This window comes from Trachypithecus francoisi, unplaced genomic scaffold, assembly GCF_009764315.1.
Source record: "Trachypithecus francoisi isolate TF-2019V2 unplaced genomic scaffold, Tfra_2.0 Contig00443, whole genome shotgun sequence".
Classification (NCBI taxonomy): domain Eukaryota; kingdom Metazoa; phylum Chordata; class Mammalia; order Primates; family Cercopithecidae; genus Trachypithecus; species Trachypithecus francoisi.
The window spans coordinates 58,311-85,193 of NW_022680649.1; the positions used below are offsets into that span (position 1 = coordinate 58,311).

Genomic DNA, 26,883 nt, shown 5'->3' on the forward strand with positions numbered 1-26,883 from the left:
TTTTCACCAAAAGTGTTTCCATCCTGCTCTATGAGGAGAAATGTATAACTCTTAGAGTGGAATGCACACATCATAAAGCAGTTTCACAGAAAGCTACTCTCCAGTTTTTACCTGAAGATATTTCCTTTTTCACTATAGGCCTCAAAACGCTCCTGAATATCTCTTCCCAGATTACACAAAAGAGTCCCAGCAAAGTGCTGAAAGAAAAGTATGCGTTTACTCTGTGAGGGGAATTCACACAACAGGAAGCAGTTTCTCAGAAAGCTTCCTTCTAGTTTTCATCCGAAGATATTTCCTTTCGCACCGCATCTTTCATAGAGTTCCCAAAGGTCCCTTCCAAGATTCCACTGAAACAGTGATTTCAAACTGCTCCTCCCAAAGAATGGTTTAACTGTATGAGGTGATTAGACCCATCACAAAGCAGTTTCTCAGAAAGCTTCTTACTTGTTTCTCTCTGAGAAGATTTCCTTCTCACCACAGGCTTCAAAGCACTCCCAAATATCCCCTGTAGCCTTGACACCAAAAGTGTTTCCACACTGCTCTCTGAAAAGAGTGGCATAACTCTCTGAGTGGAATGCACACATGAGGAAGCAGTCTCACAGAAAGCTTCTCTCCCATTTTTATCTGGAGTTATTTACTTTTTCACCAGAGGCCTGAAAGGGCTCCCAGATATCCCTTCTCAGACGACACAGAAACAGTGTTATCAAACTGCTATATGAAAAGAAAATGTTAACTCTGTGAGAGGAATTCACATGACCCAAAGCAGTTTCTCAGAAAGCTTCTTTCTGGTTTTCATTCGAAGATATTATCTTTTTCACTGTAGTTTTCAGAGTGTTCCAAAATGTCACTTCTCAGATTCCACAAAAGCAGTGCATTCAAACTGCTCAATGCAAAGGGTTGCTTAACTCTAGGTGACGAATACAGACATCACAAAGCAGTTTCTTAGAAAGTTTCTTTCCAGTTTTTCTCTGAGAATATATCCCTTCTCAACATAGGCCTCAAAGCTCTCTGAAATATCCCTTGTTACCTTATACATCAAAATTGTTTTCACAGTGTGGTATGAGAAGAGAGGTATAACCCTGTTAGTGCAGTGCACACATCACAAAGGAGGCTCACAGAAAGCATCTCTCCAGTTTTTTTTTTTTTTTTTTTTGAGACAGAGTCGTGCTCTGTCGCCCAGGCTGGAGTGCAGTGGCCGGATCTCAGCTCACTGCAAGCTCTGCCTCCTGGGTTCACGCCATTCTCCTGCCTCAGCCTCCCGAGTAGCTGGGACTACAGGCGCCCGCCACCTCGCCCGGCTAGTTTTTTGTATTTTTTAGTAGAGACGGGGTTTCACTGTGTTAGCCAGGATGGTCTCGATCTCCTGACCTCGTGATCCGCCCGTCTCGGTCTCCCAAAGTGCTGGGATTACAGGCGTGAGCCACCGCGCCCGGCCCTCCAGTTTTTATCTGGAAATAAAAAATTAAATAAAAAATAGAAATTTTCTTTTTTGACCATAGGCCTGAAAGCACTCCCGAGTATCGCTGCCCAGTTTACAGCAAAACACCGTCAGCAAACACCTCAATGAAAAGCATCTGTTAACATTGGGAGATTGTTTCACATGACACAAAGCAGTTTCTCAGAAAGATTCTGTCCAGTTTCCATTGAAAGATACTTCTTTGCTCAACATAAGCCTCAGGGTGCCACCTAATGTCCTTTCGTGGATTCCTCAAAGACAGAGTTTCCAAACTGTGCAATGCAAGGAAAGCTTTATCTCGATGAGTCAAATGAACATAACACAAAGCCGTTTCTCAGAAAGCTTCTTTCCAGTTTTTATCTGAGGATAGTTCCTTTTTCACCCTAGGCTTCAATGCACTCCAAATTATCTCTTGGTAGCTTTTTTCACCAAAAGTGTTTCCACCCTGCTCTATGAAAACAAATGTGTATGTCTTAGAATGGACTGCACACATCACAAAGCAGTTTCACAGAAAGCTTTTCTCCAGTTTTTCTCTGGAGATATTTTCTTTTTTACCATAGGCTTGAAAATGCTCTGCAATATTCCTTCGCAGATTACACAAAAATAGTGTTATCAAAATGCTCATTGAAAAGAAAGGGTTAACTCTGGGAGAGGAATTAACATGACACAAAGAAGTTTCTCAGAAATCTGCCTTCTAGTTTTTTTCTGAGGATATTTCCTTTTTCACCATACTTTTCATAGCGTTCCCAAATATCCCTTCTCAGATTCCACAAATAGAGTGATTTCAAACTGCTCAACCCAAAGTATTGTTTAACTCTATGAGATGAATACACGTCACAAAGCAGTTTCTCAGAAAGCTTCTTTCCAGTTTTTATCTGAGGATATTTCCTTTTTCACCATAGGGTTCAATGCGCTCTGAAATATCCCTTTGTAGTTTTACACCAAAAGTGTTTCCACACTGTTCTATTAAAAGATAGGTATATCTCTGTGAGTGGAATGCACACATCACAAAGTAGTTGCTCAGAAAGCTTCTCTCCAGTTTTTATCTAAAGATTTTTCCTTTTTCAATATATTCTTCATTGTACTCCCAAATTTTCCTTGGTAGATTTTACACAAAAAATAGTTCCACACTACTCTATGAAAAGAGAGATATAACGCTATGTGTGGAATGCACACATCACAAAGCAGTTTCACAGAAACCTTCTCTCCAGTTTTTATCTGGAGATATTTTCTTTTTTACCATAGGCCTGAAAACACTTTCAATTATCCCTTCACAGATTACACAAAAACAGTGTTATCAAACTGTTCAATGAAAAGAAAGGTTTACCTCTGGGATAAGGAAAATGTATTATTACTATACTGTTAAATATCATGAGATAAGTTGTTCTCTCACCAATTTTCTTTTCTTTCTTTTTCTTATTAAAACTATATTTTATTTATTTATTTATTAATATTTCTATCTTATTTTAAAAATTAACATGCTATGTTAAAACATAACAAAAATTAGCGGGGCATGGTGGTGCATGCCTGTAATCCCAGCTACTCAGGAGGCTGAGGAAGGAGAATCGCTTGAACCTGGGAGATGGAGGTTGCAGTGAGCTGAGATCAGGCCAGCGCCCTCCCGCCTGGGTGACAGAGTGAGACTCTGTCAAAAAGAGAAGAAGGAGAAGAAGAAGGAGAAGAAGAAGAAAGAAGAAGAAGAAGAAGAAGAAGAAGAAGGAGGAGGAGGGAGGAGGAGGAGGAGGAGGAGAGGAGGAGGAGGAGGAGGAGGAGGAGAGGGAGAAAGGAGGAAGGAGGAAAGAAGAAAGAGGAAGAGGAAAGAAGAAAGAAGAAGAAAAAATACAAAACCAACTATTTATAATAGACAGTTTATCCCCCAGAAAGCATTTTAGGCTGAAAATATTTCTATAGATTTCAGATTTCCTTCTGATGGCTAAAATTTTTTTCTGTATAACAACAGAGTAGTGCCCTATAAGTCAATTCAGTGCACATTAAGTGGCTGTTCTTATGTGTACTCCCACTTCTGCACGTCATATCATTTTCTCAGAGGAAGTACAGCATAAAAGAATAACCAACATTTGTAGAGCACTTCTTGTGGGCCTTCCTGGGCAAATAGACTTTCTCATGGAATGTGCTAAAATTGTTAAGTTCTTGCACTTGCTCTGAAGTCATTTATAATCTAATTGCTGGTCTTCCTGGTATGAACAAAGTTGTTTGCTTGGTAATAAATTCTTACCATATGTCCAGACTTGTGGGTTTTTTTTTTTTCTATCTAACTAGGGAAAACACTAAAGAGTTTTCTAATAAGGAAGAATGATCTGAGTGTCTACCTGCTTTGGAAAAGATGTCTGAATAGGATAGGAAATGATAAAAATGATTTTGTATCCAAAAATCCTAGTACTAATTTAAATGCTGGAGAATGGGATTAATGAAAGGTGATAGTGTTCTGCATGCCTTTGAATAATGAATTTTTACTCCATTTTGACCAGTTTGCAACAAAGTAGGCTAAGTGCTGTACTTTTAAGGAAGTCCATGTACAAGTCTGTGCCTTACAATGTTTAAGTGGTTGCTCAATAACCAATGGAAATAAGTAACTGTTGTTTCCACAAAATTGCTTCACAGATTCTAAATGCTGTCTCTGGGACACTGGATTGTGTCCCCTTCAAGATAAATTCCATGATCAAGGGCTTGGCCCTGAATAAATTTGAACCCCAAAACCTCAATGAAGCAAACAGATAATAGGCCAGTAAAGAGTCAGAGACAAACGCTCCTGGAAAAGGAATCTACTACTCACTTTTATTTTAAACTGATATATAGAAATTTATATTATTACAAAATGCACACATTTTAAGTGTTAAGTTTGATGTTTTGACAATTGCATACATCTGTGTAATAACTACCAAAAGGAGACATAAATCATTACAATTCACCCAGAAAGTTCTCAAGTACCTTTAAATCACCCCTGAGCACCTCCCCACTCCAGTGATCACTTCCTGATTTTTATCACTAAAGATTTGCTTCACCTATTTTGGATTACATATAAATGGCATCATATAATACTGTACTCTTTTGAATCTGGCTTCTTTCACTGATAATGCTTTAAAGACATCCATATTGTATGTATCAGGACATTGCTCTTTATTGCTGAGTAGCATTTCATTCTATAAATATATCACAATTTGTTTATTCATTTTCCTGGTTTCCAGTTTGGGGCTATTATGAATAAGGATGCTATCGATATTATTGCACAGACTTTTGTTTTTGTTTTTTGTGGATTTATATTTTCATCTCTCTCGGATAAATAACAGTAGAAAATTACTGGATCATATGGTAAGTGTAAGTTTATTAGAAACTGCCCTCTTGTTCTCCAAAGTGGTTTCACCATTTTGTACTCCCATCAGTGATGTATGAGAGTTGCAGTTGCTTTACATGTCTGTCAACATTTACATTATCAGTGTTTTTTATATTAGCCATTTTAGCACACATGAAATAAATGATTTTAATTTATATTTCCCTGATGATTAATAAATATTGAGCACTTTTTCATATGCTTTTCACTTGTCTATCATTCATGAAGTGTCTTTCATGTCTTTTCTCATTTTAAATTTGGGTGTCTTTTTTTGTTTTGTTTTGTTTTGTTTTGTTTTGAGACGGAGTCTCACTCTGTCGCCCAGGCTGGAGTGCAGTGACCTGATCTCAGCTCACTGCAAGCTCTGCCTCCCGGGTTCACGCCATTCTCCTCTCGAGTAGCTGGGACTATAGGCGCCCGCCACCTCGCCCGGCTAGTTTTTTGTATTTTTTAGTAGAGACGGGGTTTCACCGTGTTAACCAGGATGGTCTGGGTGTCTTTTTATTTTAGGTATTATTCTTTGTATTTTGGGTATAAATCCTTTGATGGATAGATATGCTATGTTTTTTTAAAGACTCTGGTTTGTATACTTATTGGGATCTTCTGATGAGCAATTTTTTTTGATAAAATTCACTTTATCAGTTTTTTATTTTATGGGTTTATGACCTCAAAGTCACAAAGAACATATTTTCTTCTAGAAGTTTTATGGTTTGGGATTTTATATTTAGGTCTGTGATCCATCTCAAATCAATTTTTGTGAACAGAATGAGGTTCAGTTTTTTTCAACATGGATGTACAGTTTTTTCTAGTAAGTCTTTAAAATAGTAAATCTTTCCCTTTTGTTCTTTTTCAAGATTGCTTTGGTTATTCTTGATACTTTGGATTGTCATAAAAGTTTTAGAATTAGTTCACCTTGTTTTTCAAACTTAGCTGTGCTGGGTGAGCTGTGATCATGAAACTGCATTCCAGTTTGGGTGACAGCAAGACCCTGTCTAAAAAAAACAAAAACAAAAAACAAACTGCTAGAATCTTGATATGGGGTTTTGTTGAGTGTACAGGTCCATTTAGAATGAAAATTTTAAGAGTATTGCATCAGCTAATCCATGAACATATTATGTCTTTTCATTTATTTAGGTATTAATTTTTTTCTCAGGATTGTTTTGTAGCTTCCCTTGTATAGAACTTGTATATTTTACATTAAACATTTTCTTAAGCATTTTTAAAAATATTTTTAATTTTCTTTCTTGTTTCTTTTTTTTTTTTTTTGAAATGAGTTTTACTCTTGTTGGGTGGGCTGGAAAGCAGTGGCACAATCTCGGCTGACTGCAACCTCTGCCTCCCAGGTTCAAGCGATTCTTCTTCCTTAGCCTCTTGAGTAGCTGGGATTATAGGCATGCACCACCATGACCAGCAAATTTTTGTAGTTTTAATAGAGACAGGGCTTCATCATGTTGGTCAGGCTGGTCTCGATCTCCCGACCTCATGATCCGCCCATCTTGGCCTCCCAAAGTGCTGGAATTAGGGGCATCAGCCACTGTGCCCAGTTAATTTTCATTTTTAAGTTGTTTGTTGCTAGCATCTAGAAATACAATCGATTTTTTGTTTGTTTTTTAGAACTGGGTCTTGCTATGTTGCCCAGGTTGGTCTCAAACTCCTGAGCTCAAGGGATTCTCCAGCCTCAGCTACCCAAGTATCTGAGACTTTAGGCATGTGCCAGTGTGCCTGACTGATTTTTGTATGCTAATCTTCAATCATGCCAACTCGATAAATTTATTTATTCTAGAAATAGTTCTTGTAGATTCCATAGAGTTTTACATTAAATACATGCACAACAGTCTAGTCTGCAAATAATGTTTTTACTTCTTTTTCTGATTTTCTGATTTTATGCCTTTTCTTCTTCTTCTTCTTTTTTTTTTTTTTTTTTTTTTTTTTTTGCCTTTATGCACTGGCTAAAATGTCTAGTGCAATGTTTAATGTGTGGTGAAAGCAGACACCTGGCCTTGTTCTCTCAATCTTAGGGATAAAAGTCTTAACATTTCATCACTAAGTATAATGTTAACTGTAAGTCTTTCATAGACCAGCCCAAAGAAGTTCCTTTCTATTCCTAGTTTGTTGAGTTTTTATTAGGCAGGGTTTTTAAATTTTGTGAGTTGCATTTTTAGCTTCTAATAAGATTATTATGTATTTCTCTTTTTTATTTTGTTAAGATGGTATGTTATAGGGGTTGGAAAACAAGTGGGGCCCATGGGCCAGATCCAGCCCATGGACAGTTTTGTTGTTGCTGTTTTAGAGACAGTCTTACTCTGTAGCTCAGGCTGTGAGGCTGGAGTGCAATGACACGATCATATCTCACTGCAGCCTTGACGTCCTGGACTCAAGCGACCCTCCTGCCTCAGCCTCCTGAGTAGCTATGTGTACAGGTGCATGTCACCACACCAGGCAAATGTAAGAAATTTTTTGTAGATCTTGCTGTGTTGCCCATGATGGTGTCAAACTCCTGACATCAAGACTCCTCCTGCCTTTGCCTCCCAAAGTGCTGGGATTACAAGTGTGAGCCAGCACACTCGGCTCCCATGGATTGTTTTTGTTTTTGTTTTGAGACAGGGTCTCTGTCACCCAGGCTGGAGTGTGGTGGCATGAATGTGGCTTACTGCAGCCACAACTTTCTCGGCTCCAGCGATCATCCTGCCTCAGCCTCCTGAGTAGCTGGGATCACAGGTGTGTGCCACTACACCTGGCTAATTTTTCTTTTTATTTTTTGTAGACATGGAGTCTTGATATGTTGCCCAGATTGGTCTGGAACTCCTAAGCTCAAGTGGTCCTCCTGCCTTGCCCTCCCAAAGTGTTGCCATTACAGTCATGAGACACAGTGGCCAGCCTATTGCAGTGGTTTTTGTCTTTTCTGTTTTTTTGTTTTGTTTTTGTTTTTGTTTTGAGACTGACTCTTGCTCTGTTGCCCAGGCTGGGATGCAATGGTGCCATCTGCAACTTCCACCTCCCAGGTTTAAGTGATTCTCCTGCCTCAGTCTCCCAAGTAGGTGGGATTATAGGCACATGTCACCAAGCCGAGCTAACTTTTATATTTTTAGTAGAAATGGAATGTCACCACATTGACCAGGCTGGTCTTGAGCTCCTGACCTCAGGTGATCTGCCCGCCTTGGCCTCCCAAAGTGCTGGGATTACAGGTGTGAGCCACGGCACCTGGCCCAATTGCAGCTTTTAATATACATGAGTTCTCTCAACTTTTGTCTATCAGAGAATGTCCTTACTTTTATTTTCGAGGGGTATTTTAGTTGGATATAGGACTCTATGTTGACTTTTTATTTCTTCTTTCAGTACTTTAAAGAAGTTATTTTATTGTACTCAGGCCTCATTTGTTTCCGGTGAGAAGTCATTCGTCATTTTAATTTTTATTTCCCTTTCCATAATGTGTGGTTGTTCTCAGTGGCTGCATCTGAGCATTATATTTACTTTTCAGTAGATTGACTAGGATATGTCCAGGTATGTTTGTTTTTCTTTTTATAGAGTTTACTGATCTTCTTGGATCTGTGTTGATGTCTTTCATTAATATTGGTTCTTTCTTGGCCATTATCTGTTTACATTTTTCTCTTGTCTCATACTCTCTTGCTTCTCTTCTTTGGAGATTCTAGTTACATATTTGCACTGAATTATTGATTTCTAATATTTTTATTTCTAGCATATCATTGTATTTATATGGTTACCATTTTCTGCTGAAATTTCCTATTGCTTCATGCATGTTTTCCACCTTTTCCATTCTACTTTTCAGCATTTTAATCAGTTATTTTACTGTTTTTTTTTTCTTTTTTTCCCCTTTAATCAGTTATTTTAAAGATCCAAACTGATAATTCAACATCTAGGTCTTTTCTGGTTCTGCTTCTATTGAGCCTTTCCCTTCCCTTACCGTGAATCTTATTTTCTTGATTTTACAACTCTTGTATATTTGATTGGATGACAGACGTTTTTTGTTGGAAAAAAAAAAGAGAAAATGAAGCAAATATTTACTTCTAAAACAGAGCATGCCCTTTGGTTTTTGTTTTGTTTTGTTTTGTTAGGCCAGTTTAATGGTGGCTCTATCTGACGTATAAGAGTTCTAGTTTGGGGCTTATTGCAGTTTGAGTTTAGTTTGATTCCGTTTGTGTCTAGCTTCAAATACATGGAATGAAGATAGAATCAGAATTCTCATCTCATCAGGGCCTGAATTTTGGGCTTTGGCAAGATTCCAGAGATCTGACTTTGCTTCATAGCTAAGCCACCAGCTTTCATCACTGTGGGAGATCTTTCCCTGGTTTACAACCTTGCTGCCAGGATTTTTTTTTTTATCAGTGGGCTGGGGGACAGGAGGATATTTTTCTCAGCTCTCCTGTGTGTCCTGCCCTTTTGTAGAGGAATGCCCACAATGCCTAGGGGATGGGTTTCTCAGCATTTCTGACTCCACTTATCCTCCAAGCATGCCTCTGTTGGATTTCACAACAATCCTGCCTCTGCTTTCATTTTTAAAAGGTATTTTGCCCTTGGGAGAAGTCAAGCTCTGTCAGCTTTCCTTCTGTTATCTACACCTTTAGAGTACTACACCTTGCTATACCTGGTCACCATTTAAGGGGTAAGATTGGTTGGAAGCCTTCATCTATGAATTTGGGTCCTCTAGGTTCTAATGTCAAACCAGCCTCCAAAGGGTTGTGAAAATTTTGTTAAATTTCAACAGGTTTCTCTTTTCTCCCCCAGAGTATTACTCCTCCTACCATAGTTCAACTAGAAATAACAAGAGCTAGGGGGTCTCTTCTCTCCTATGAAGGACTTGGCAATTTCTGGAGTTTGGATCATTTAGGTTTTTTTGATTTTTGTTTTTGTTTTGAGACAGGTTCTCACTCTTACCTAGCCTGGAGTACAGCCTGTAGTGATCTCAGCTCACTACAATCCCTCTGCCTCCCTGGCTCAACTGATCCTCCCACCTCAGCCTCCTGAGCAGCTGGGACTGCAGGTGTGTACTACCACACCCAGCTAAGTTTTGTATTTTTTGTCGAGACAGGGTTTTGCCATGTTGCCCAGGCTGATCTCAAACTTCTGAGCTCAAGAGATCTGCCTGCCTTGGTGCCCCAATGTCCTGGGGTTACAGGCATAAATCACTGCACCCAACCTAGATTTCTTTGTGTCCTTAGCTTTCTGATGAGTTAAACATATTTTTTATTTTCTAGCTCATCTGGCCTGTTGTTGTTGTTTGCTAGAGTAGGAGGTATATTCCCTTGTGACTTCATATCAGTAGTGAATTTCAGAAATAGGAGTTTATTTTTGTAATAAAAATTTTTTTTAGGTCAGGTGCAGTGGTTCATGCCTGTAATTCCAGCACTTTGGGAGGCCGAGGCAGGTGGATCACCTGAGATCAGGAGTTTGAGGCCAGCATGGCCAACATAGTGAAACCCTGACTCTACTAAAAATACAAAAATTAGCTGGGTGTGGTGGTGGTCACCTGTAATCCCAGCTACTTGGGAGGCTGAGTCAGGAGAATCACTTGAATCTGGGAGGCAGAGGTTGCAGTGAGCCGAGATCATGCCACTGCATTCCAGCTTAGGTGACAGAGTGAGACTCCCTCTCAAAAAATAGAAAAAAATGTTTTTGGAACAGGTCTCACTGCCACACTGGCTGTGGAGTGCCATGGCATGATCATAGCTCACTGCTGGCTTGACCTTCTGGACTCAAATGATCCTCCTGCCTCAGTCTCTTGAGTAGCTGGGACCACAGGCATGTGCCACCATGTCTGGCTAATTTTTGTATTTCTTTGTAGAGTTGGGGTCTGTCCTTTTCTCCCACTGCCATTTTCTCACTCAGATAGGGACACTGAGGTCTAGAGGAAAAGTCACCTGCCCAAGGTCACATATGTGGGAGGGGACCCAGGTCCTATCATGCCATCAGGACACCTGTCTACTCAGATAGGATTTTTCTCTGTCAGCAGGCTGGAGTACAGTGGGTGAGATCGCCGCTCACTGCAGCCTCAACCTCCTGGGCTCAAAGTGATCCTCCAACATTAGCCCGTTGAGAAGCTAGGACTACAGGCATGTACCACCACCACGGCCAGCTTTTTTAAAGTTTTTGTGTAGAGACAGGTCTCACTGTGTTGCCAACATAGTCTCAATCTCCTGGACTCAAGAGATCCTTTTGCCTTGACCTCCCAATGTGCTGGGATTACAGACATGGGGCACTCTGCTCAGTCCCACGTTATATTTCTATGGGACAGCTCTGGTCTGGATTGTGCCATTGTCCCTGGACCTGGTCCCATAGGGCTGGTCGGCAGCTACCCTATTCCAACATGGCCACCTGCATCCTCAGTGCCACAGGAGCCCCCTGCCCCCATGAGGCAGTGCATGCACATTGTTGATCATGAGATGCATGGTGGTCTTTGGTATGAGACCAATCATGAGGTCACACACAGTCTTGTTGACAATGACCATGTAGGAGTCCACCAGGCTCTCTGTGGTCTCCATTTGCTGCACCAGCTGTGGGTCCATGGAATGAATGAAGCTGTCAGAGCCATTCTCCTTGGCCTTGTGGGCCTGCCATGGAGAATACAAGGGCATCAGGATGGCCAGGGCATGCAGCCAGGTTCCAGGAATTCCCGGGATCTCAACACCTCCAAGGGTACCTGGAACATTGAGGCACAGAGAGAAGTGACTGGACTGAACACCCACCCAGCTCCCCAGACACTCTAGAGGGTTTCAGGTCTCTGCATTTCAGGACCCCAGACTCCCCTGATCAAGCCTCTTCTTAGTTCTCACTCTAGTACCCAGAATTTGCCTCCATTTCCCAATCCAGAAATTAGAAAAGAACATCTCCAGGTCCCTTGCTTGAAGTCCTGGCCAGCTGGTGCCAGGCTGCAGACACTTGGCAGGAGGCAAGAGAAGGGCATACTCACTTTCTCCTTGTCCTGGGAGGCCCACGCACCAACATTGCTACCGCCACTGCCACTAGGCAGCACAGCCAAAGTAGATGCACACAGAGAGAAGGGGAAGGGTTGAGTGAACCTGGGACATTGCACTCCAACTTTAATGTGTTGTTGAATTCAATTTGCTCATATTTTGTGGAGGATTTTTGCATCAATATTCATCAGTGGTATTAGCCTGTAGTTCTCTCTGTTTTGGATGCATCTTTGGTGTTGGTATTAGGGTAATACTAACCTCGTAGAATGAGTTTGGAATAGTTGGGTAAGGTCTCTAGTTTTGGAATAGCTTGAGTAAGGTTGGTATGAGTTCTTCTTTAAATGCTTAGTAGAATTCAGCAGTGAAGCACCAGGTCCCAGGCTTTTCTTTGCTGGGAGACTTTTTATTACCACTTCGATCTCATTATTTGTTATTGGTCTGTTCAGGTTTTAGATTTCATCATGGTTCAATCTTGCTAGGCTGGATGTGTCTAGAAATGTATCCATTTTTAGTAGGTTTTCCTATTTCTTTGCATATAGTTGCTTATAATAGCCACTACTGATCCTTTGAATTTTTGCAGTATCAGTTGTAATGTTTCCTTTTTCATATTTGATTTTATTCACTTGGGTCTTCTCTCTTTTTTTCTTAGCCTTAGTTAGGCTAAAAGTTTCTCAATATTGTTAATCCTTTACAAAAACCACCTTTCAATTCATTGATGCTTTGCTTTCTTCATTTCATTTATTTTGCTCTGATCTTTATTTTTTTTTTCTTCTACTAATTTTGGGTTTGGCTTGTTCTTGCTTTTCTATTTCTTTAAGGAGCATTGTTAAGTTTTTTATTTGATGCTTTTCTACTTTTTAAAAGTAGGTGTTTATAGCCATAAACTCCCCTCTTAGTCTTGCTTCTGTCATGTCCCATAGGTTTTGGCATGTTGTGTTTCCATTATCATTTGTTTTAAGAAATGTTTCAGTTTCCTTCTTAATTTCTTCATTGACCCCCTGGTCATTCCAGAGCGTATTATCTAATCTCCATGTGTTTGTATAGTTTCCAACATTTCTCTTGTTACTAATTTCTAGTTTTATTCCATTGTGATCAGAGAAGACATTTGATATTATTTTAATATTTTTAAATTTTTTAAGACTTGTTGTTTGACCTAAGATATAATCTATCCTTGAGAATGATCCATATGCTGAGGGAAAAAAAAAATGTGTATTCTGTAGCCCAAGGGAGAAGACATCTGCCTCCACTCTGCTGCAACACACAGCGCTCTGCTCAGGGATGGGGCAGTGGTGTGCTGTTGTTATACAAGGGGTTCTGTCAGAGAGGGAACAGAAGTCTGTTTTGTAGTGTTTACCATTTTCCGTGGTGCAAATATTCCATGGCTCATGTCAGGCTGCCACCATCTTCTCAGCCTGAGCTTGTTTGTACCCACCCTTGAGAAGGCTATCCAGGTATTTGAAAGGATATGGGTGTGGTGATCTAAAGTGTATCTTTATTAGATACACTCCAAGCCCAGTAATGCTATGGTTCTTGCAGACTCATTGAGGAGCTACTTAGTGGTCTCGGATAAGATCTGTAAGAATCCTCTGGGCTACCAGGCAGTAGAAACTCTTATTCCCCACCTGTAATTTCTCTCCAAAAAAATTGTCTATGTGTCTGTCTGTCCTCTCTCTCTCTCTCTCTCTCTCTTTCTCTCTGCTGAGCCACTCAGAGCTGGGCCACTTGGGCTGACACAGCATCCCTATGGCCACCACCACTGGGACTGCACTGGGTCAGACCTAAAGCCATCAAAGCACTGGGTCTCACTCAAGGCCCACTGTCAACCCTACCTGGCTATTGCCTATGTTCACTCAAGGTCCCGGGGCTCTACAGTCAGCAGGTGGCAAAGCCAGTCAGGCTTGTGTCTTTTCCTTCAGGGCAACCAGTTCCCTCAGGCCCTGGTGCATCCAGAGATGCTGTGTAGGAGCCAGGGACTGGAGGCAAAAAGCTTAGAAACTTACCTGATGCTTTACTGTATGGCAGCTGAGCTGACGCTGAAACCATGAGACAAAGTCCTTCCCACTCTGCCTTTCCCTTTCCACAGGCAGAGGAGACGCCCTGTGACTACCACCACAGGCCCACAGGGAGTGCTGCCAGGCTACTGTTGATATTTACTTAGGGCCCAAGGGCTCTTAAGTCACTTGTGGTGAATGCTTCCAGGCCTGGGACTCACCCTTCAGGGCAGTGGGCTCCCCTCCAGCCCAGGGCAGGTCAAGAAATTCCATCTAAGAGACAAGGCCTAAAATCAGTGACCACAGGAGCCTATTTGGTGCTCTGCCCCACCGTGGACAGGCAAGTACTTAAGTTCCAAGACAGAGTCCCTTTTACCTTTCCCTCTCCTTTTCTCAAGCAGGAGAGGTCTCTCACCAGAGCCACCAAAGCTGGGAATGTGCTGGGTCCCACCTGAAGCCAGCATGTCTCAGAGCCTTATTCCAGGCCCATAGCAGACTACCTGGGTACCACTGTTGGCTGTGCAGGGTGGTGCAGGCATTTGGACTTGGGAAGAGGGAGGAAAAGAACACACACAGGAAGGTCACAGTGTAAGCAACAGTACGGAGGTGGGAAAGTTCAGCTCATGGATAGAAAAAGTTGATCCAATTTGGCAGGGCCCACAGGGAGATTTGGTGGGGTGGTGAGAGGTGGGCCATGTCAGAAAGAACCTTGAATGCCAGGCTGAGGTGGGAGGCATTTCCTGTTGTATAGAAGGTGTCATGAGGTGGTGGGGAGGGTAACGTGATGAAAGGATATTTGGAAGGATGGATCTGGCATCAGTGATGGGTAGGGGTAAGGAGTGAACAAAGCCAGAGGCCAGGAAACTGGACAAACAGCCCAGAGTTCAGGCTTAGCCGTTCAAAGGCAGTTTCTACACTGAATTTCAATGTGGATCCAAGCATGCATGGGGTAGATGATTTGGAAAAGCAAAACCATTCCCTTCCCATTACAACACAGTTTCCCAGGTGAGCTCATCACCAGAGTCCTACAATGCAGACAATCGAACTACCCCAAACTCTGTCCCTAGAAGCTGTGACCCAGAGGGAGCCCTTGTCCAACTGTAGCCCGAGGACACTGCAGCCTGAGCAGGACTGAACCTGTTCCCTCCCAGGAGCCTCATCTCTGTCTGGTCAGGCTTTCACTTCAAATGTCCTCAACTTTGGCTTCAAAATCTGTTGGGTCAGATTCATGAGAGCTCTGGCCTTCTTTGGGCTAGGGATTATTAAATAGTGTTTTCAAGCAGGCAGTAGATCAACTCTGTTTGCTTACTTTTGTGTGCATCTCCTGTTCCCTGGCCCCAGATCTTCTTTTTCCTTGGTTTATCCTCTCATTGTGTTGCAGCACATCTTCCAGTAGCTTCCTGAGACAGAGTGAATGGAAGCCAAGCTTTCTGACTGTCACATAGTTTAGAATGTTATTGTTTTACTCCAACTTCTGATTAATAGTTTGACTGGATATAATGCTGTAATTTAAATGTAACTTCTCATCACATTGGGAAACATTGCTCTATTATTTTCTAGTTCCCAGTGTTGTTGGGAAGAAGTTGGTGCCATGTGGAGTCTTGGCTCTTTATATATGACCTGTCTTTTCTCTCTGGAAGATTTTAGGATTTCTCTCTGTTCTTAGTTTTCTGAAATTTCCCAATTATTTGCCCTGTTGTAGATCCTCATTCACTGTGCTAGTCACTTGGTAGACTCTTTTGAACTAGAAAATCATGTCCTTCTATTACAGGAAGCCACCAGCAGGTTTGTGTGAGCTGAGTAATCACATTATTTTCTTCCAAGGACAAGAGGTATCAAGGCTCTGAGCACCTTACAAGTGGATGTGGGGAAAAGGTGCCTGAAGTGAATCCAACAAAGCTGCAGCACCCACTGAGCTCATGTCCTAGGGCCAGGCTCTGCCTGAGGACATTAGACATGGGTAAGACCCGCTTCCTGCCCAGTCCCATGGTAGGGCTCAGGACACACATGGTCCAGGAAGCCCCCAGCCCTGGGCTACATTTACATGCACCTACCTGCATGTAGCAATCAGTGAGCCACAGGACAACTTAGGGGAAAGGGTAGCTCCAGAGAGCAGGATAGGAGGGAGGTAAATAATCATGGGGTGGGGAGTGGCCTTGTTGGGAAGGGGCAAAGGCAGGACCATGTGTTGTGTGTGTGTGTGTGTGTGTGTGTGTGTGAGATGTGTATTTTGGAAAATGGAGAGAACAATTTGTCTGCCCCTTTTCTGGCCACTTCACCCCATTTTTCATGAAATTTTTCTTCCCATCATGGACTGAGTGTCTCTGTCTCCTCTAAATTCATATGTTGAAGCCCTAACCTTCTGCATGGCTATATTTGGAGATGAGGCTTCTCAGGAAGTCATTAAGGTTAAATGAGGTCCTAAGGATGGGGCCCTGATTCAGTAGCATTAGTGTCCTTATAAGATGAGACACTAGAGAGTGTAGTCACTCTCTGCGCAAATGCAAAGAGGTCACGTAGAGCACACAATATGGCAGCCAGCTACGGGACAAGAAAAGAGGCCTCAGAATGTAACCTACCTTGCTGGCACTTTGGTCTTGGATTTTCCAGCCTCCAGAACTGTGAGAAATAAATGTTTGTGGTTTAAGCCACCCAGTCTGTGGTATTTTGGCATGGCAACGTGAACTAATACATCTCCCCACCCTACTTCAACCACATGACACTAGAGGGGTTGGCAGTTTTAGCGTCCCAGCTATCCAGCCAACCCAGACCACACCAAGCAGAAACTTTCTTCTGGAGTTTTCTTAATAGGAACTAATGGAGGGGAGTACCATCCTTTGTTAGGGGCAAAGCCAGGAAGATGGAAGTCTCATGCTACCAATAGCCTGACTCCAACCTTGTGGGGAAAGTTTCTCTGAGAGCACAGAACTGATCTGCAGACTGAGGTGGAGACAGAGACAAGGGAAAGAGCCTGCAAATCCTGACAGCACTGGTGACTCTGAAACCAGGTATTCCTGAGGCCCAGCTGTTCCCTGCCCTGCACGTGGCTGACTTACTGACCAATGAACTTCCCTTCTTGTCTAAGGCAACTCAAGTGAATTTTCTGTCACTCACCCCCAAAGAGCCCTAACTGCAATGGCAGGGCATGGCAGGGCTGGGCTGGCTGTGGTAGAAAACAGTGTGGGTGGAATCAGCTGTGACAGGCACACAGGAAGGCAGTTATCGAGTGGACTCCATGAGATCTTCCTCCAGACCCGAAGGTGAGCAAGGCTAGGCTCATATGCTCGGTAGGTCAGAGTGAGGGATTGGTCAGAGGTGCCATGCTCAGGGCCATCTTTCTGATGTCAGTCAGACTCTCATCATCAAAGGCTTTGCCATCAGATAGCTTTAGTCATATCTTGGGTTCACTTTATCGATTGCTGTTCCTCTATTTTCAGGATCTTTACACTAGGCTGCCCCACGTGGGTGTTAGGAAGCCATAGGCATCCTGGCCAGAAGCCCAGACCACAAAAAGGACTTCCACCAGCCTTCCCAGGGTTCCAGAGGGCAGGACCAAGGGGTGGTGGGAGGATCCCAGCCTGGGCAGTCATGACATGTCCACCACTCTTGATCTGTCTTCTGGAACTTTTCACCTCTCCAGTTTGGGTCCTGGTGGGGCACACATGGTAAAGACAATGAACGTCCATGTCTCCAACTAGTTTTCCCAGCAGAAGTGGTTGTTGCACCAATCATCCTCCTCCACTAAAACCGGACAGACCAAGGGCCACTTTCCTAATGGATGGGTCTTCGTGGTCCATCTCGTGCTCCCAACAGAGTTCCCTCCCTACGATGGGAATGTGCCATGCCAGGAGAGCCCTCTTGACCCAGCCTCCAGCCAAAGGCAGTCCCCCTACCAAGCAGGCCCTAAAGTTACACTGGAGGGTGACAGGCCTCACCTGGAAACTTTTTGTTGAATATTGTCAGTTTCCCACACGAGTGCAGCCTGGCAGTTTAATTCAAATTAAAAACAGAAGGAGACTGCTGCTTCAGTCTCGACCGCTTGAAAATTAGGCCGTGTAGAGCTTTTGTTTGCTGGAAATTGTGGAGTCAGACATTGTGCAGATTGACCCAATAGCTACAGCAGGTACACACATAGGGTGCCAACCAAGGACAAGTGTGCACACACACGCATGCACACAGCAGAAAATCGAGAAATAAAGTCTTTTAATTTCAGCTGTCATGGCAGTTTTGTGTCATTTCCCCAAAATACACAAATTTTATTTTACGATTTAGTCTTTTTATTTAGAATTACTTAAGGAAAAGGAGATGTGAGTGCAGTGGCTCATATCTATTTTCCCAGAACTTTGGGAGGCTGAGGCAGGAGGATCACTTGAGCCTGAGAGTTCAAGACCAGTCTGGGTAACATGGTGAAATCCCATCCCTATAAAAAAATATGAAAATTAGCCAGATGTGGTAGTATGTACCTGTGGTCCCAGCTACCCAGGAGACTGAGGATCCCTTGGGCCAGGGAGGTGGAGGTTGCAGTGAGCTGAGATCACATCACTGCACTCCAGCCTGGGTGACAGGGTGAGATCCCATGTGAAAAACAAAGAAAGAGAAAGAAAGACAGAGAAAGAGAAGAGAAAAGAAAAAGAAGAGAAGGGAAAGAAATAAGAGAAGAGAAAAGAAAGGAGAAAAGAAAAGAGGAGAGAAGAGAAAGAAGGAGAGAAAAAGAGGGAGGGGAGGGGAGAGGAGCAATGGGATCCTGATATCTGGTGTGGGGAACTTAAGTAGATACATCTGAGAACTTCGAACCTCCAGTTTCCACTCAATGCTCTGGGCTAAAAGAAGTAACCCCCTTTCCTTGCTAAGAGAAGGGCAGCTGTCCCTTGCCTGGAGACTAGGCAAAGAGCCTCCAACAAGGCTTTACAGCAGGATAAGGTGTATCATCATTGCTGCCCCACATTGACACCAGGCTATGGTCATTCCTCATCATGGCCCAAGGTCACAAGCACAGTCTGCTCTGGGAGAATGATTTTTTGCCAAAAATGCTGCAGTAGCTGCCGAGTGTGTACTGGCAGAATCTGGGAAAGGAGGTGGAGGACTGGACATAAGGATGTTGGACCATGGGGAGACTAAAGGTTGTATACACGAGAATACACTGATGTGGGAGCACTCTCAGGATTTAATGGCTTGGCAAGGACACCTGGGGCTCTAACATGCGCTGCAGTGGCTCCTTGAAATGTGGATGGAACAGCTGCTGCAGGGAATTAGGTGGAGATTATAGAACTGCATTTGCAAAGCATCAAAGAAGCCAGAAAGTATAGAGAGGTAGGAATGTTGGAATGGTTCGTTATATGCCAGCAGATTCAGAATCCACCACTTGACTATGTGCCCTTGGAAACCTCACAGGAACTCCCCTCTGTAGGCTACCAAGGAAGGCACTAGTGAGAAGGGCACCTGAATCTTTCCGAGACTCAGGGCACTATCCTTTGTAGTCCAGGATCGACAAGAGGAGGTGTTGCCGTGAGACCAGGCTTCGTGGTGTCAGTGGGAATGGTGGAGGGCGAGGACAGCAGATGCCAGGTGGTGGCAATGCAGCATCATCAACAAGGTGGATGTAATTAACTTAATCGATAGGAAGGCTAGAGTGATAACCAGGATGCGTTGACCTCCAGGGATCTGTTGTATTGGGTAAAAACTGATGGCATTCCTGGGGAAAGTTATATAGGCAGTTGACTAGGGTATTTTGTTGTTTGGAGACAGGATCTTACTCTGTAGCCCAGTTTGGAGTGCAGTGACACAATCATATCTCTCTGCAGCCTCAACCTCCTGGGCTCAAGTGATCCTCCCACCTCAGCGTCCCAAGTAGTTGGGGTTACAGGCATGCACCACCATGCCTGGCTAATTTTTTTTTTTTTTAATTTTAGTGAAGATGTGGTCTTGCTATGTTGTCTAGACCGGTCTCAAACTTCTGAGCTCAAGCAATCCTCCTGCCTTGGCCTCCCAAATTGTTGGGATTACAGGTGTGAGCCCTAGGATATTTCCTGATCTGTGTATTCAGGAAACAACAACAATGACATCTGGCACGCAGAAGGCTGCAACAAAAAGTTACAATTTCCTACCCAGTTTTCAGACTGAGACAATTGAGACCTATAGCTCATTGATTGTAGGGTAGGCTGGGTATTCTTGGGAAAAGATTCTGCAACATTACCACATGGTATTCATTAATTATTCTCCAAAGGGATGTGGGGTCATTGATGGAAGTAACTGTAGCTGATGAAAAGGGAATACCCAGATTATTTGAGGACCATTTATATAGGATTAGAGCTGACCCTGACACCAGAAGACCCACAATGCCACAATGTCCCCTCTCCAAAAGACTGAAGATGTATGAAGATTAGGTAATAAATTGATCCCTGGATTAAGAGGCTGCAGCCCCATCTGGTTGTCATTTATCTGTCCCTAAATATGCAATTGATATAAGTATGCTTAGAAGGTAACAGAGCTCTTACTTTACTCCCTGAGCTGTAGGTATGAGCCACTATAGTAGGAAGATCCCGGGGGAAGTCTCTGAAACTCCCTCTCCCTGCTTCCAGGAGCAATGCAGTATTCTAGGTGGAATCACAGAGATTTATCACCTCCCTCAACTGTGACTGCCACCTTATGATAGTAGTCTTCCATTTCCCCACCTGTCCCTTGTGCTATTCTCGTCATTGTTTTACTTCCACCTGTCATAAACCCCACAATATGTTACTACATTTGCCTCAACTGTTTCTAGACATCACAAAATGAGAAACTAGGATCTTTTCTATTTATCCATGTATTTATTATGTCAGTGGTCTTCATTCCTTTGTGTAGATCCAAATTTCTATCTAGTGTCATTTTTCTTCTGACCAAAGAACTGTTTTGAACATTTCTCAGAGTGCAGGCCCACTGGTGATTATCCTGGCTTTTCTTTGTGTGAAAAAGTCTGTATTTTGTCTTCATTAAATTTTTTTGAAAATGTTTTGTTCAGTTTTTCTTTTTTCTTTTTCTTTTTTCCTTTTTTTGTAAAGATGACACCTCACTATGTTGATCAGGCTGGTCATGACCTCCAGGCCTCAAGCAATCCTCCTGCTTCAGCCTCCTAAATTGCTGGAATGATTACAGGCATGAGCCTCCACACCTACCCTCACTGACTTCAACTGCTTTTAATCCCATATCTGCAGAGGTAACTATTTCATCTCTAGTCATTCTTTTTGTTTTATTTTGAGACAAGGTCTCACTGTGTTGCCCAGGCTGGAGTGCAGTGGTGCAATCACAGCTCATGGCAACCTCGACCTAGTGTGTTCAGGTGATCCTCCTGCCTCAGCCTCCTGAATAGCTGGTACTACAGGTGTGTGCCACCATGCCTGGCTATTTTTAAAAATTGTTTATAGAGATAGGTCTCCCTATGTTGCCCAGGCTGGTCTTGAACTCCTGGGCTCAAGCAGTCCTTGCATCTAAGCCTCCCAAAGTGCTGAGATTACAGGCGTGAGCCACTTCACCCAGCCAGTGTTTATTTTTTTAATTTTTTTTTTTTTTTTGGCCAATATATCTTCCATTTCTCTCTTCTCATCATGTTCAAACTTTTTAGCCTTCTTGAACATATGGAGCATATTTATAATATTTTTAATATCCTTGTCTGCTAATTACATCGTCTCTGTCATTTCTAGGCCTATTTCCATTGATTTATTTCTCTCCTGGTTATAGGCACAATTTTACCTGTGCTTTTTTTGTTTGTTTGTTTCTTTTTTGAGACAGGGTCTTACTCTGTCACTCAGGCTGGAGTGCAGAGGTGTGATCTCATCTCACTGCAATCTCTGTCCCCCTGGTTCAACTGATTCTTGTGTCTCAGCCTCCCAAGTAGCTGGGACTACAGGTGTGCACCACCATGCCTGGTTAAGTTTTATATTTTTAGTAGAAACAGGATTTAGTCATGTTGGCCAGGCTGGCCTTGAACTCCGGACCTCAGGCTCTCCACCCATTTCGGTCTCCTAAAGTACTGGGATTACAGGTGTGAGCCACTGCACCTGGCTTTGAATCTTTTTTATATGCTTATTGGCCATTTTTATTCTTGTGGGAAGTGCCTATTTCTCCATTGCTATTTTCTGGCCAACCTCCAAAGTCACATTTCACTTCATTTTTATCCTGCTGATTGAAAGCATTTATCTTAGTGATTTTAATGTAAACAGGAGCAGGACAGACTATAATTATCTAGATCTTGCTCTGTCACCCAGGCTGGAGTGCAGTGGCATGATCATAGCTACCGCAGCCTTGTACTCCTGAGCTGAAGCAATTTTCCTACCTCAGCCTCCCAAGCAGCTAGGATTGCAGGTATGTGCCACCACGCCCAGATAATTTTTAAAATTTTTTGTAGAGCTGTGAGTTCACTATGCTGCCCAGGCTTGTCTTGAACTCCTGAGTTCAAGTGATCCTCCCACCTTGGCTTGCCAAATTATTGACAAGCTAAATTATAGGTGTGAGCTACTGCTCCAGCCAACAGCTCATTTTGTTTGCTAAAGGGGTTCTTGGTATCTTTTCATATTTGAGGCTTTGGTGCTAGTGTTGGAGTATTACACTCACCATCCGAGGTTTACAGGACTTTTGTTTTAATATTGAACAGATGGTACTGTTTAGTTCTGCATCTTTGCAGGCATAGAAAATGTGCCTACCAGGACTCTGCTTTATATCCATTTAAAGCAAGAAGTAATACAGTAAAACTTTGCCTGGCTTTGAAAGAAAAAGATATTCTGATTTAATTCTATTAACTTGGAAGTGTGAAGGTGAAAGAATTCAAAACTTACATTTCCTGTTGAATACAATTTGAAAATATAGCCAGTGATACCACCTTTCTTCTCTAGTAAGTTTGGACATTCTGATCTACTTGGTGTTTTGTTATAGAACTGCTAGTGTGCCTGCAACTTACATTGTGAAGGCACATTTTAAAAACTTGAGAGGTAAGAGAGTGTAAATGGTATTGAGTGAGATCAGGCTGGATGAGAACTGACACTTGTAAAGACCCTTTTTAGACAGAATCTCTGACTGCCGCTTGTTTTCTTATTTAACTCATAAAAATAAAACACATCGGATGGAGGGTGGGAGTAGGAAGGAGATTTATGTCTTTTAATTACATGTCATTGTTTCATATCAAGACAGAACATATAGTATCCCTGGCTTTGGACCTACAGAAGGAAACATTTTTCTACCTGCTGTATGCTAGAGGTTCTTGAACACCTGGAGGGATTACTGCAGCACAGATTGCTGAGCCCTACTCCAGAGTTTCTGATTCACCAGGTCCAGGTTGGGGCCTGAGAATTTACGCTTACAAAAAGTTCTCAGGTTCTGCTGGTGCTGCTAGTCCAGAGGCTACATTTTTGAGAACCACTCCTGTCTACTAACTGTAAATTGCAGAACTCTAGAAAAAAGCTTAGTTTTGTGTGGGAAAAGAAGTACACAGATTATGGAGGAAGTCATGAAATATTCAACCCTTGATCCCAGTCTAGTGTGGAATTCAGGTAACAAGCAATACACAGTGACACAGCACAATTCTTGGTTTTCATGATTGCAAGTCATAGCCAAGTATCAAGTGAGAAATTCAGTTTCATTTGAAAGGCTTAGAAAGGCCAGGTGATTCTAGAAAAATAGGCCTTGTATTTGCCTTCAACCGGTGAAGAGCTTTAAGTGCTTATTAAATTGAAAGCTTTGTATTTTCTTTTTTTTTTTACTATTTTATTTTTTTTGAGGTGGAGTCTCACTCTGTCACCCAGGCTGGAGTGCAGTGGCATAACCTTGGCTCACTGCAACTTCTGCATTCCTGGTTCAAGTTATTCTCCTGCCTCAGCCTCCCGAGTAGCTGGCACTGCAGGTACCCACCACCACACCTGGCTAGTTTTTGTATTTTTAGTAGAGACGGAGTTTCACCATGTTGGACAGGCTGGTCTTGAACTCCTGACCTAAGGTGATACACCTGCCTAGGCCTCCCAAAGTGCTGGGATTACAGGTGTGAGCCACCACAACCAGCCCAAAAGCTTTGTGTTTTTAAAGATACTAGACATGTTTCTTGTTTAAAAAAAAAAATTAATAATGTAGGAGAATAAGAATAATATTTTTCCAAAAAAGAGAAATCATTGTGATTATTTTACCTTATTGGAATGTTGGATAATACAGTCTACTTCATTAATAATCAAACATGCTATGGATTTTCCGTTTTTATAGGATTTGTGTCTCAATTGAGGTAATACTGATAATTCTTGTACTCCATCTGAAGATGAAAAATATAGGCCAAAATCATCATCCATGGATGCTGGATATAGGCCAAAATCATCATCCATGGATGCTGGATAATGAAGACAGCTCTGGAGGAACACATAGACACACACACACACACAGACACGCATATATATAAAGGATAAACACATATATTTTTTAAAGTTTATTTTTAAAGTTTTAAAGCAAAAGCCAGCCCCTCCCCTCTCCCAGATTGGATGGCCCCTCTCCTCTCCTGGAGTAGGCAGGCCCCGCCCCCTCTCAAAGTGGGAAGGGACAGCAGTTGCATGGTCAACTTTCCTTGTGATGCCACAGGTTCCTCTGGACACACTGCTGCCTGGCCACGCCTACTTTCCCTTTCATCTTCCTCATTGACCAATAGACTTGGATCATTAAGGCCACACCCCTATTCTATGTTCTAGTGGTTCCCTGGTTATGCCTCCTCTGGCTCAGTGGCATAGCTGCCTGGTAGGTCACTGGAGGTGTTTGCTGATGTGGCCCCAACTCTGCTTCCCTCCCCACCCCATGATGTTAGAAGAAACTCGACAGAGCAAATTGGCAGCAGCCAAGAAAAAGGTAAAACTCACCAGGTCATGGCCCCCCCAACCCAGCCACAGATCCCCTCCAAGGACAAAACTGTTGCCAGAGTCCATACCAGTCCTGAGAAATACCGGACTAGGCCACCCAACCCCGGCACCTCTGGGTTCCCCTCACCAAAGTCTTGTCAGTCAGCCCCCCCTTCACCAAGCAGCCCAGCCCCTGACCTCGCCAATCACGACAGGGTGATGTTGGGCGGGTGACTCCTGGGGCTCCCTGTTCCATATTCAGCCCTCACATCCTGCTATGCCAAGCCTGACCTCCCTGGATTTTTTGGAATCACCTATCCAAGGACCTGGGTCCCCCAGCCCCAGCCCCATCTCCCACCCCCATCACCAGTCATCCCTTGGTGACTTTGGGCTGGTGATTCATGGGGTTCCCTGCTGCAGACTCTGCTCTCCCCTCCTGCTGACCCAAGCCCGACCTCCCTGAGCTCTTTGGACTGGTGTCTCTAAGGACCTGGGTCCCAGCCTTATGTCACCTTCCCACATCGTGGTTCAGTGACTCAGCCATTGCACTGATGTGGTTTCCTCCCACCCCCAGGAGGAGTGGAATGTAGTGATGTCACAGTCCCCCTAGGAACTGTCATTACTGCTGCAAGACCAGCCTTTGATCTTATGACCCAGTCCCCTGAGCATTCTCACCCCATTTCTGGTTCCTCTTGTTGCAGCACAAATTTCCAGCTAGAAGGGGAATGGGGAATATGGGACCTAGGAGCAAGAGGTTACAGGCTGCCTTATTCCCTTCTCATAGACATTGACAGTGGGAAAAGCCTACATATCCCCCATGATCTCAAAACGTTGACAGTATCTCTGGGTGGCAATGGGGGAACGGGTTTGGTTTGGTTTTCTCCTGGGCTTCTCTCTCCAGAGAGACTTTAACATTTTTTTCTGAGTTCTCCACTTCATATTCTAATTCTCCACAGTTCTGGGACCAGACTGCCCTTCAGTCAGTGGTCTCTGAAGTGATATTTGCTTATCTTCTGTGGAATAGATCCTGGGAAACTGAACTTGACAGCTTGAATCTTCCTCATATCATCTCAACTTGGGTACTTTGAGTGCCACAGGATAAATGTGGGAGATCTTTCTGAAGCATCAGTTTCCCTTGATTCTCTTGAGAGAGGAAAAAGCCTTAATGTACTTAGGGATGACAGTCACATAGGTTTCTAAGAGCACACCAGACTTTTCTGTGAAATGAGACTTGGGTTGTCCTCTTTCTGAAAAATTGCCAGATTTAACAAAAAAGCTGCCTTCTGCCATGAAGACACATTGTTATAAAAGTTTGAGAGGTACTGGTGCACTTCTTCACACCAACAGACATGTGAGGATGTATGACTAAACCACAGAGTGCAGTTCCTGCCTACTTAATGTTTACTTTTCTATCTCTGACTCTGGTTTTGGTCCCTGGCAGCTGCTGATTCGTGGAAAACCCCAGAGCTTGGAGTCAGAAGACTGAGTTTAAGTTCCATTATTGCCCCCCCCTTGTTTTTTGTCCATAATATCCATCCCTCTCAGTCACTAAGTGATTGTGACAACACCTTGTACAGTTGTTGGTGGCATTAAATCAGATGGTGTATAAGAGTATTTTGTTGGCCGGGCGCGGTGGCTCAAGCCTGTAATCCCAGCACTTTGGGAGGCCGAGACGGGGGATCACGAGGTCAGGAGATCGAGACCATCCTGGCTAACACGGTGAAACCCCGTCTCTACTAAAATATACAAAAAATTAGCCGGGCGAGATGGCGGGCGCCTGTAGTCCCAGCTACTCGGGAGGCTGAGGCGAGAGAATGGCGTAAACTTGGGAGGCGGAGCTTGCAGTGAGCTGAGATCCGGCCACTGCACTCCAGCCTGGGCGACAGAGCGAGACTCCGTCTCAAAAAAAAAAAAAAAAAAAAAAAAAAAAGAGTATTTTGCAAAAACTGTAAAGGTGGATGTGGCTGTAGGGGCTGGTAGTTCTCATGAGTATTACTGCTCTTCTTTCCCACAGCTAAAAGAATATCAGCAGAGGAACAGCCCTGGTGTTCCAGCAGGAGTGAAGACAAAAAGAAAAAAACTGGAAGTAGCCCTGAGATAACCACTCCTGAGGATGTGAGTCTTGGCTGGCCAGGCTCCTGGGGACAGGAGGCCCAAGGGGCAGTAGAGGGTAATTGTTGAGATTGCTGTGTAATTGTAGAGAATTCTGGGTTTGAATCCTGCCTCTCCCTCTGCTAGGGATCTGATTTATGGCAAATTGCTTGAGCTGTTTGGGCCTGTCTTTTCACATCTGTAAAATAGGGGTAGTATTGTTTGACTTCCA

General features: G+C 43.2%; 2 long non-coding RNA genes across 2 annotated transcripts; one reads left to right on the plus strand and one right to left on the minus strand.

Annotated features, from left to right (window-relative positions):
• Positions 1-8,744: 8,744 nt before the first annotated feature.
• Positions 8,745-26,657, minus strand: LOC117084123. Its single transcript, XR_004437326.1, has 3 exons — positions 26,573-26,657; positions 15,638-15,641; positions 8,745-8,757 (listed from the first exon to the last, which is right to left on the minus strand). It is a non-coding gene; the product is annotated as an uncharacterized LOC117084123 (long non-coding RNA).
• Positions 22,607-26,627, plus strand: LOC117084117. Its single transcript, XR_004437324.1, has 2 exons — positions 22,607-22,685; positions 26,575-26,627. It is a non-coding gene; the product is annotated as an uncharacterized LOC117084117 (long non-coding RNA).
• Positions 26,658-26,883: the final 226 nt, after the last annotated feature.